The sequence below is a fragment of the Procambarus clarkii genome, chromosome 56, assembly GCF_040958095.1.
Source record: "Procambarus clarkii isolate CNS0578487 chromosome 56, FALCON_Pclarkii_2.0, whole genome shotgun sequence".
Classification (NCBI taxonomy): Eukaryota; Metazoa; Arthropoda; class Malacostraca; order Decapoda; family Cambaridae; genus Procambarus; species Procambarus clarkii.
In genome coordinates, this window is record NC_091205.1 from 15,183,911 (window position 1) to 15,196,397 (window position 12,487).

Here is a 12,487-nt window from a genome sequence, read left to right on the forward strand (position 1 = left end):
GGGCCTGTAGCAGTACCTGTTTCTCTAACAATTGCACATTTAGTCCGAAAGATCCTCTTCATTGCATTGGTGCTCCAGTGCACATTAAGAATTTATTTATAAAAAGAGAAAGAAGACTAATGTACCATTCATGGTCTACACTGCAGAAGCATCAAGGTTGGCATGCATGACAATTTAAATTAATGACAGAAGTGTCAAGTGCTCAGCAGTTGCAAGACCCTTCTTGGCTTCAGGCCCAAAATCCTAACAGTCCAGCATTTCATTCAAATGGGATCACAATGGAATTATCCCTGGAATCTCTGGAAGAATAAGTCATCTGAGCTGGTGTGGGACTACTCATGTTTCCATCCTGGCTGATCCCTATATCTCCTTCAGTTTTGGCGAGACAAGTGGCACTGCCAACCACAGGAAAGCAATCAAATCCAACATAGTTAAGGGCCATCGGTTTTATTCTGCCCCCTATAGCATCTGAGACCCTTAACCCTTGGGGCTGGTATGCGCATTCATGAGATTACTCAAAGAATTTGGTTCTGATTCTCATTTACACTAGCACTATTCTCCTTTTATTGTCCTCAGGAATGCTGGTGTTTTTTACCCTGATTCCATGTATGAGTAACCATCCTATGAGATGGGAATATTGGATGAACTTATAGCCAGTTGTTTAGCCAGAGCTGGTTTGCTTTTGTGTTAGGCAGGTATTATCTCCCTCCTAATTCCATGTATGACTAACCATCATGACAGACGGGAATAATAGTTGAACCTATAGCTAGTTATTGATCTACACTGTGTAATATCCCATTGAATAGGGTAGCAGCACATTGCTGTGTATACCTAATTTTGTTAATAAAAAAAGTAAAGGTGAAATGTCTGCTGTATCCTATTTTTTTTTTTTTTTAACCTAAGTGCTACATAGCCTTCCCGGCTTGGTGCCTTATTTTGATAATTACTTACTTTTTTGGCTAAAATCTGTAGAGTTCTTGAAGAGATTCATAACTTATTACCACTCACTGTAATTCCTATCTCGTAAACTTTCACTAATGTAAACTTTAAACTTCCTAATGTGGTAAAATAAAAAAATAAAATAAAATATTTATTTAGGTAAGGTACATACATACAAGAAATTTTTACAAAGATTGGTTGACTTATAGGTAGAGCTAGTACATACAATGCCTAAAGCCACTATTACGCAAAGCGTTTCGGGCATGAAAAACTTAAATGACAAGCTTAATACTAATTGAGCATAAAGAGTAGAATGAAAACATAGCTGAAAAAGCAGCACAAATACAATTATGTCGACAAACAGCGCTCTTTAAAAAAACAGACATTGGTTGACAATAGAAGGGTAAGGTAGGTTACAGGGAATTTATTAGGTATAGCTTGAAAACACACACACACACATGACTCCCACATACGTGCCTGTGGTTTATCCCTTGTAATAACCCAGAACGTTTGGGTAACATTCCCAGGGGCAAGAAAAGGTAATGTTTCTGTCTCCATGGCAACGACATCCGTATCATGTCAGGTACGTTAATTAAGGCTTTCAGATAACTAGGCTATTCAACTGAGTCAGTAATGTCATACTTAATATATATTAGAATAATAGCAGCCGTATAAATCATCATATGAGTATAATGCTTCTACATCACAAACAGATCACAATGGCGACGTGATAATGAGGGAATTTATTATTTTCTGATTGATATATCACGTCACTGTGATTTCTTTGTGGTCTGAAGGAGGAGCGTGAGGGTGTGAATACCATTACCCGCTGGCCAGAGTGTAGTTTGGCTTACCGTAAAATCCAGGGGCCAGATTCACGAAAGCACTTACTCAAGCACTTACGAACGTGTACATCTTTCCTCAATCTTTGACGGCTTTGGCTACATTTATTAAACAGTTTACAAGCATGAAAACTTCCCAATCAACTGTTGTTATTGTTATAAACAGCCTCTTGGTGCTTCGGAGCTCATTAACTGTTTAATAATTGGAAACAAAGCTGCCAAAGATTGAGAAAAGATGTACAGATTCGTAAATGCTTGCGTAAGTGCTTTCGTGAATCTGGCCCCTGGTTGGGCACCAGAATTTTTAAGAAGCCTCCGGAACTTCCAGGTGAATTTCAGTACAGTTCCGGGTTGTCTGACTTTTGTTTTGTCGTGGCCGAGTGGGTTAAGTCTGGGAACCAGCAGAACGCCGGTTCGAGTCATCCCCATTGCCCCCAAAATTATTTTCTCACTGGTTCTACATTTTGCAGGTGGTGACGACCCGAGGCAGCTGGTGAGGTCCTGAGACAGCTGGTGAGGTCCTGAGACAGCTGGTGAAGTCCTGAGACAGCTGGTGACGTCCTGAGACAGCTGGTGAGGTCCTGAGACAGCTGGTGAGGTCCTGAGACAGCTGGTGAAGTCCTGAGACAGCTGGTGAGGTCCTGAGACAGCTGGTGAGGTCCTGAGACAGCTGGTGAAGTCCTGAGACAGCTGGTGAGGTCCTGAGACAGCTGGTGAGGTCCTGAGACAGCTGGTGAAGTCCTGAGACAGCTGGTGAGGTCCTGAGACAGCTGGTGAGGTCCTGAGACAAGCTGTGACGACCGAACCGCTAAAGGAACATGCAGCAGATTAGATAAGATTAGATTTTTTTATTCAGGTTAAGGTACGTACATTGAGTTACATACATAATGTTGGATTTAAAGATAATTAAAGATAAAGATAACTACCAGCCATACATGTCTTTATAAGTAGAGTACTTTTCATGTCTTTATATGTACCAAACATATGTCTTTATATGTACCATAAATGTCTTTATAAGAACCATACATGTTATTATAAGTACCATACATATGCCATTATAAGTACCATATATTTCCTATTATAAGTACCATACATATGCCAATATAAGTACCATATGTTTCCTATTATAAGTACCACACATATGCCATTATAAGCACGATACATATGCCATATAAGTACCATACATATGCTGTCATAAGTACCATACATATGCCCATATAAGTACCATTCAAAATACTCTCTAAGTGAAGGAATATTATAGAATTTACTTAATTTTCATTACCCATTTTTTATTCAGCTCTTTATTATTATAATTACATGTTTTTCAACTTATTATTCTTAATAATATGTTGAGAAAACACGATGAAATTTTTTATATTTGAGATGGCCGTATCTCGGTAAATATGGGTGTAAAGGCCTTAATATTGAAAATTAGCAAAGAAAGCCTTTACAGAAAGAAATATAAATTGCTGTGGTAAACACAATGGTACCATTTTCAAAGCGATTCTATGGCTAGTTTTGATTTTGAGTTTTGAGAAAAATGACGATTTCGCCTGGGCTGCGATTCTTTCCTGGCAAAAGGCTGTGTGGCAGAAAATGTAAGCTGGTCGCCAAAGTGACGTACTGTCCCGTTTTCTGATTTGGGTCCTGTGGTAGGTTAGGAGAGGACACCTTAAATTGACCTTTTCTTGACATTGGGAACCTTAGAAGGACGGGCTGAGTTAAGTACTATACATATGACCATATAGGTACCATTCTCATGCCCATATAAGTACCATACACGAAACAATATATGTACCATACACATGACCATAAAATGGCCATATAAGTTTCATACATAGGCTCGTGTAAGTACCATTCATATGCCCATATAAGTATCATACATATGCCCTTCTAAGTACCATAGATATGTCCTTGTAAGTATCATGTATGTGTCTTTTTAAGTACCATACATATGCCTTTATAAGTACCATACATATGCCAATATAAGTATCATATATGTCTTTATAAAATTAGTATTTTTCATGTCTTTATATGTGCTATACATATGTCTGTATAAGCACCATCATATGTCTTTATAAGTACCGTATGATGTCATTATAATTACCATACATATGCCATTATAAGTGCCATACATATGCCATTACAATCATCATACATGGCTTTATAAGAACCATACGTATGTCTTTATAAGTACCGTACTTATGACTTTATAAGTACCAGACATATACCATTATTAGTACCATATGTTTCCTATTATAAGTACCACACATATGGCATTATAAGCACGATACATAACCCTTATAAGTACCATACATATGCTGTTATAAGTACCATACATATGCTGTTATAAGTACCATACATATGCCCATATAAGTACCATTGAAAATACTCTCTAAGTAAAGGAATATTATAGAAATCACTTAATTTTCATTACCCATTTTTATTCAGCTCTTTATTATTATTATTACATGTTTTTCAACTCATTATTCTTAATAATATGTTGAGAAAACACGATGAAATTTTTTATATTTGAGATGGCCGTATCTCGGTAAATATGGGTGTAAAGGCCTTAATATTGAAAATTAGCAAAGAAAGCCTTTACAGAAAGAAATATAAATTGCTGTGGTAAACACAATGGTACCATTTTCAAAGCGATTCTATGGCTAGTTTTGATTTTGAGTTTTGAGAAAAATGACGATTTCGCCTGGGCTGCGATTCTTTCCTGGCAAAAGGCTGTGTGGCAGAAAATGTAAGCTGGTCGCCAAAGTGACGTACTGTCCCGTTTTCTGATTTGGGTCCTGTGGTAGGTTAGGAGAGGACACCTTAAATTGACCTTTTCTTGACATTGGGAACCTTAGAAGGACGGGCTGAGTTAAGTACTATACATATGACCATATAGGTACCATTCTCATGCCCATATAAGTACCATACACGAAACAATATATGTACCATACACATGACCATAAAATGGCCATATAAGTTTCATACATAGGCTCGTGTAAGTACCATTCATATGCCCATATAAGTATCATACATATGCCCTTCTAAGTACCATAGATATGTCCTTGTAAGTATCATGTATGTGTCTTTTTAAGTACCATACATATGCCTTTATAAGTACCATACATATGCCAATATAAGTATCATATATGTCTTTATAAAATTAGTATTTTTCATGTCTTTATATGTGCTATACATATGTCTGTATAAGCACCATCATATGTCTTTATAAGTACCGTATGATGTCATTATAATTACCATACATATGCCATTATAAGTGCCATACATATGCCATTACAATCATCATACATGGCTTTATAAGAACCATACGTATGTCTTTATAAGTACCGTACTTATGACTTTATAAGTACCAGACATATACCATTATTAGTACCATATGTTTCCTATTATAAGTACCACACATATGGCATTATAAGCACGATACATAACCCTTATAAGTACCATACATATGCTGTTATAAGTACCATACATATGCTGTTATAAGTACCATACATATGCCCATATAAGTACCATTGAAAATACTCTCTAAGTAAAGGAATATTATAGAAATCACTTAATTTTCATTACCCATTTTTATTCAGCTCTTTATTATTATTATTACATGTTTTTCAACTCATTTTTCTTAATAATATGTTGAGAAAACACGATGAAATTTTTTATATTTGAGATGGCCGTATCTCGGTAAATATGGGTGTAAAGGCCTTAATATTGAAAATTAGCAAAGAAAGCCTTTACAGAAAGAAATATAAATTGCTGTGGTAAACACAATGGTACCATTTTCAAAGCGATTCTATGGCTAGTTTTGATTTTGAGTTTTGAGAAAAATGACGATTTCGCCCGGGCTGCGATTCTTTCCTGGCAAAAGGCTGTTTGGCAGAAAATGTAAGCTGGTCGCCAAAGTGACGTACTGTCCCGTTTTCTGATTTGGGTCCTGTGGTAGGTTAGGAGAGGACACCTTAAATTGACCTTTTCTTGACATTGGGAACCTTAGAAGGACGGGCTGAGTTAAGTACTATACATATGACCATATAGGTACCATTCTCATGCCCATATAAGTACCATACACGTAACAATATATGTACCATACACATGACCATATAAGTTCCATACATAGACTCGTGTAAGTACCATTGATATGCCCATATAAGTATCATACAAATGCCCTTCTAAGTACCATAGATATTCCTTGTAAGTATCATGTATGTGTCTTTATAAGTACCAAACATATGCCTTTATAAGTACCATACATATGCCAATATAAGTATCATACATATCTTTATAAGTTCAGTACTTTTCATAACTTTATGAGTACTATACATATGACTTTATAAGGACTATCATATGTCTTTATTAGTACCATATGATGTCATTATAAGTACCATACATATGCCATTATAAGCGCCATACACATGCCATTACAAGTTTCATACAACTCATTATAAGAACCATACGTATGTCTTTACAAGTACCGTACTTATGACTTTATAAGTACCATACATATGCCATTATAGGTACCATACATTTGCTATTATAAGTACCACACATATGGCATTATAAGTACCATATATTTCCTATTATAAGTACCACACCTATACCATAATAAGCACGATACATATACCATATAAGTACCATACATATGCTGTCATAAGTACCATACATATGCCCATATAAGTACCATTCAAAATACTCTCTAAGTGAAGGAATATTATAGAAATTACTTAATTTTCATTACCCATTTTTTATTCAGCTCTTTATTATTATTATTACATGTTTTTCAACTTATTTTTCTTAATAATATGTTGAGAAAATATATTATATATTATATTATATATTAATATATATATATATATATATATTAATATATATATATATATATATATATATATATATATATATATATAATATATATATAAATATATATATATATATATATATATATATATATATATATATATATATATATATATATATATATATATATATATATATATATATATATATAGCAGCACCCAGTCTTACTCCATAGTTCCACCTTTGTGGGAAGGTATAAGCCTAACATGTATATATACACTGGCTGCCTGTCCCCTACACAATGATTTATCATTAACTATTATATACAGTATACCCGACTAAAGCGAACACAGTACAGTTTCGTCATTGGAGATTCCTAGATTGGAATTCACTACCAAATTTCAGCATATCTAAGTATTTTTGGTGTGAAATGCTGTTATTTTATTTGTTGTTTTAATAATATTACGGCCATCTCAACAAAGAACAGTACATCCTAAGCAGACGTTATATAATGATATTATCAACAGTAGATAAAAGAAAATTAATTGTTACCTAATACCAGAATAGTATAAGAGCTTATCATAAGCTACGGGATTTGTAGATCAGTGTTTAAAGGGAATTCGGAAGTAATAATGATACAGCTGATGCCATCTGTCGGCAAAAGAGAACACTATCAACTGGCAGGTCAATAGTAGCCATAAGATACAGCTTACGCCATCTGTTGACATCAAATTACACTTATAACAAATTACCCCACAAAATACAACTAACGCCATCTCTGTTTTTTCCAACGCACTATAAAAAGCCAAACAGCAACCCATAAGGCGGGTTGTTGTGCTCGGGTAGGAGGTTCCTAGCTCCGCCCCAAGATGGTATGACGTGCATAATAAATTGCATATCATTGGTAGAAACTCTTTGTTGACATTCACACAACAGCCAATCACAGGAAGGGATCAGCTAAAGGCTCCATCCAGTTAATAAATCATCTTTATTCAGCACACCATCGATGCTTATGACATTTTGCTTCAACTTTAATCTATCTAAAAAGTGAAATGTTAAGTATTTAAAAGTATTAATTGAGTGATAATTAAATACTGCAGGATGTAACGGGTGCTACAGAAACATGGGCTGGCTACCTAACTTGTGACGTCATCAGTGGGGGTTGCCTCACACAAATAATGATACACTGCTCTGCCCTCTTATTGGAGTAAATTATTCAGTTAGATGGAGATTTCTGTCAGGTGCAAAACAGAAATTGTTGTTCTTTTTCACAACAACCTTGTTGTTGTGCACAAGGACCTATTTCTTAGTATAAATTTTATTCATAAAAGAGTGTTGGTATTCCCCGCAACAGCCAATCACAGGAAGGTATCTCTGGAAGCTCGGCCTCCTTATGGACTCAGCACATCGCTCTAGCTCATGACTCTCTGTTTCATCTCTTGTATATACAAGCTATGACTTTTTTCGATTACTGTTATAATTAATAATATGAGATATAAACGTTTTTACACAAAATGGCTAAATTCTGCCATTAAATGTACTTTGTCTGGTATACAAACAAACATACACCAATTTATTACCATTCATCCATTATTAATTTCAAATGTAATGTATACTGTCTTAGTTTTTTCGTCTCGCCATTACTTGGTGCAATATTTGAAAGTTGTCTATTTATTTATCGACCTATCTATTATCTTGTATTTATATTTAGAAGTTTCTGTGCTTGGAAGAAAACTCTGCATTGAATTGGGACTAATTTATTAAATAATATTATTTAGTATTAATTAATATTTACAATTATTATTAATAACAATTATTTATAGCTTAGTTACTTTCATGTAACTCGCAATCGTACATTCTTAACATTAATAGCCCAAATTAGCACATCTTGCTTTTAAATTAGCCCAAAAAGTAGCAAGTAGCGAAATTAACAATTTGGGAGCGCGGGGCTCTTAAAATTAGCCCAATTCGCTATTTGTAGCCCAAGCTGGCAACACTGACTGGACGACGCAGCAGCTGGTGGACTGGAAAGGTCGAATCGTATATGACCATTTCGGACGCCGTCGGTTCGGTATATAAAAAACTTCGTTCACAAACAAGTTTGTGTACACGAACCATTTCGTATATACATATGCGCTGGCTTGTGTTCGCTGCTATTCTCGTCTTCCAAGACACTATTATTTTGTATGTATTAACACGATGTACTGAACGGGGTGAGAATAGCTTGAGCTACCTCATCCCTTTGTGTGTATTTTACCTCAATAAACTTATTTCAATTTCAAGACGCTATTATGACCATAACCAAACAATAGAAGTTGATAATAAGTTAAGAATATTGGAGCGAGTATAAGATTAACTCGCTACAGGCCTGTAAAGGCTTTCTTTGCTAATTTTCAATATTAAGGCCTTTACACCCATATTTACCGAGATACGGCCATCTCAAATATAAAAAATTTCATCGTGTTTTCTCAACATATTATTAAGAAAAATGAGTTGAAAAACATGTAATAATAATAATAAAGAGCTGAATAAAAAATAGGTAATGAAAATTAAGTAATTTCTATAATATTCCTTCACTTAGAGAGTATTTTGAATGGTACTTATATGGGCATATGTATGGTACTTATAACAGCATATGTATGGTACTTATATGGCATATGTATCGTGCTTATTATGGTATAGGTGTGGTACTTATAATAGGAAATATATGGTACTTATATTGCCATATGTGTGGTACTTATAATAGCAAATGTATGGTACCTATAATGGCATATGTATGGTACTTATAAAGTCATAAGTACGGTACTTGTAAAGACATACGTATGGTTCTTATAATGACTTGTATGAAACTTGTAATGGCATGTGTATGGCACTTATAATGGCATATGTATGGTACTTATAATGACATCATATGGTACTTATAAAGACATATGATAGTCCTTATAAAGTCATATGATAGTCCTTATAAAGTCATATGTATATTACTCATAAAGTTATGAAAAGTACTGAACTTATAAAGATATGTATGATACTTATATTGGCATATGTATGGTACTTATATAGGCATATGTTTGGTACTTATAAAGACACATACATGATACTTACAAGGAATATCTATGGTACTTAGAAGGGCATTTGTATGATACTTATATGGGCATATCAATGGTACTTACACGAGTCTATGTATAATACTTATATGGCCATTTTATGGTCATGTGTATGGTACATATATTGTTACGTGTATGGTACTTATATGGGCATGAGAATGGTACTTATATGGTCATATATATAGTACAGTACTTAACTCAGCCCGTCCTCCTAAGGTTCCCAATGTCAAGAAAAGGTCAATTTAAGGTGTCCTCTCCTAACCTACCAGAGGACCCAAATCAGAAAACGGGACAGTACGTCACTTCGGCGACCAGCTTACATTTTCTGCCACACAGCCTTTTGCCAGGAAAGAATCGCAGCCCAGACGAAATCGTCATTTTTCTCAAAACTCAAAATCAAAACTAGCCATAGAATCGCTTTGAAAATGGTACCATTGTGTTTACCACAGCAATTTATATTTCTTTCTGTAAAGGCTTTCTTTGCTAATTTTCAATATTAAGGCCTTTACACCCATATTTACCGAGATACGGCCATCTCAAATATAAAAAATTTCATCGTGTTTTCTCAACATATTATTAAAAAAAATTTGTTGAAAAACATGTAATAATAATAATAAAGAGTTGAATAAAAAATGGGTAATGAAAATTAAGTGATTTCTATAATATTCCTTCACTTAGAGAGTATTTTGAATGGTACTTATATGGGCATATGTATGGTACTTATAACAGCATGTGTATGGTACTTATAACAGCATATGTATGGTACTTATAAGGGTTATGTATCGTGCTTATAATGCCATATGTGTGGTACTTATAATAGGAAACATATGGTACTAATAATGGTATATGTATGGTACTTATAAAGTCATAAGTACGGTACTTATAAAGACATACGTATGGTTCTTATAAAGACATGTATATGTACGCACAAATTCAGTGAGTACATATACACAAATCACAATACAAGAATCCCATTTAACATAGCAGGTTAAAAGAGGAAGCACAGCATTTAAGTGTTACAAGTGAGTTACAAGGGAACACGTGAGAAGGCGGTGGAGGCCAAAACCGGAATTGCACACTGATTTTAATGCATATATGTCGTGATTATCATAATATTAAGATGTTAAGGCACGAAACTAGCAAGTACAAGACCAGAACCTAACGATGCCAACACAGAAGACACTGTTCAACATAACAGGCCAATTACACCTAATTAATCTTTGTACAATAGGAGCTGCCTCGTATGGGCCAATGGGCCTTCTGCAGTTACCTTTATTCTTATGTTCTTATGTGCTTCGCCCCCCATTTATCCTCCTTGCTTTTACCTTTATCACCTGACCCCGTACGGGTATAAATCAACGAGTCCTGTAATTTATTTATTTATTTATTTTTTTTGACGGGAGACATATCCCGTCACGCTGGGTGCAGTCGCACCTCCACAGGTATAGGGATCTAGATGAAGTAAAGTGTAAAGTGTGTGGACATAGGCAGGGACACACACTCGAACACTATATCTTGGATTGTTGTAAAATTGAGCCTTTTAGAGATAAATCTAAGCTCACTCTGTATGATATGGCAACCTATCCAACCACTGTACCCACATTTTGCTTCCAGTAGATGAACGACATATGAGATTCAGAAACAAGTAGTGTATTGTGAGGACTAATAATAAACAGAAGCTCCCCTATGACTCTGTAATATCCCCATTGGCCAAACTGTTATGTATTAACGACAAGACCTACCATTAATGTATGATGACTTACTGTAAATATGTAGCTCTTGTAATAGCACTTTCTCTGTAACTAGCTAACATTGTATCTATAAAGTGTGAAGGATTGAAGAAATTGTTTATGTAATAATCTAAGATGAGGTCTGATAAAGACCTTTTGTGCCCTCTGTAATGCTTTTGCGCTACCGCTCACAGGATGAGTATGGGGTGCACAATAAACTAGCCGCCTTCGGCGGCAACAATCAATCAATCTATTGATACTGGTGATGGCTCAAAAGGGACACCACTTACGAGCTATTCATGCCCGTGCCACCTTTTGGGTGGCTTCATCTTCATCTTAACACATTCACAAGGGAGACATCTCCCGTCATGCAGGGTGCATTCGCACCTCCACAGATCTCCAGTATCAGCTCTTGATACTGGTAATGGCTTAAAATGGCCACCATTTACGGGCTATTCATGCCCGTGCCACCTTTTGGGTGGCTTAATCTTCATCAATCAATTTCATTTTCACCATTTGGTCCGGGAGACATCTCCCGTCACGCAGGGTGCAGTTGCACCTCCACAGATCTCCAGTATCAGCTCTTGATACTGGCAATGGCTCAAAAGGGCCACCACTTACGGGCTATTCATGCCCGTGCCACCTTTTGGGTGGCTTAAATCAATCAATTTCATTTCTACGGGAGACATCTCCCGTCACGCAGGGTGCAGTCGCACCTCCAAAGATCTCCAGTATGAGCTATTGAAACTGGTAATGGCTCAAAAGGGCCACCACTTACGGGCTATTCATGCCCGTGCCACCTTTTGGGTGGTTTAATCCTAATCAATCAATCATCATCAATTTCATTTCACTTGAGAATGAACCATGGAGGTTCGAAACGTTGTGCAAATTGTATAAATAAGTGCAATACATTCTATAGTAATTCACTATAGTAAAACAATTAAAATCGTGTAGTGTACTCTATATATCAAAATATATTGCTTTGAAACCCATATCATTCACTAAAAAATATTGGGCTACTCTTATTACAAATTCGCTACTTCTAGGCCGTCAG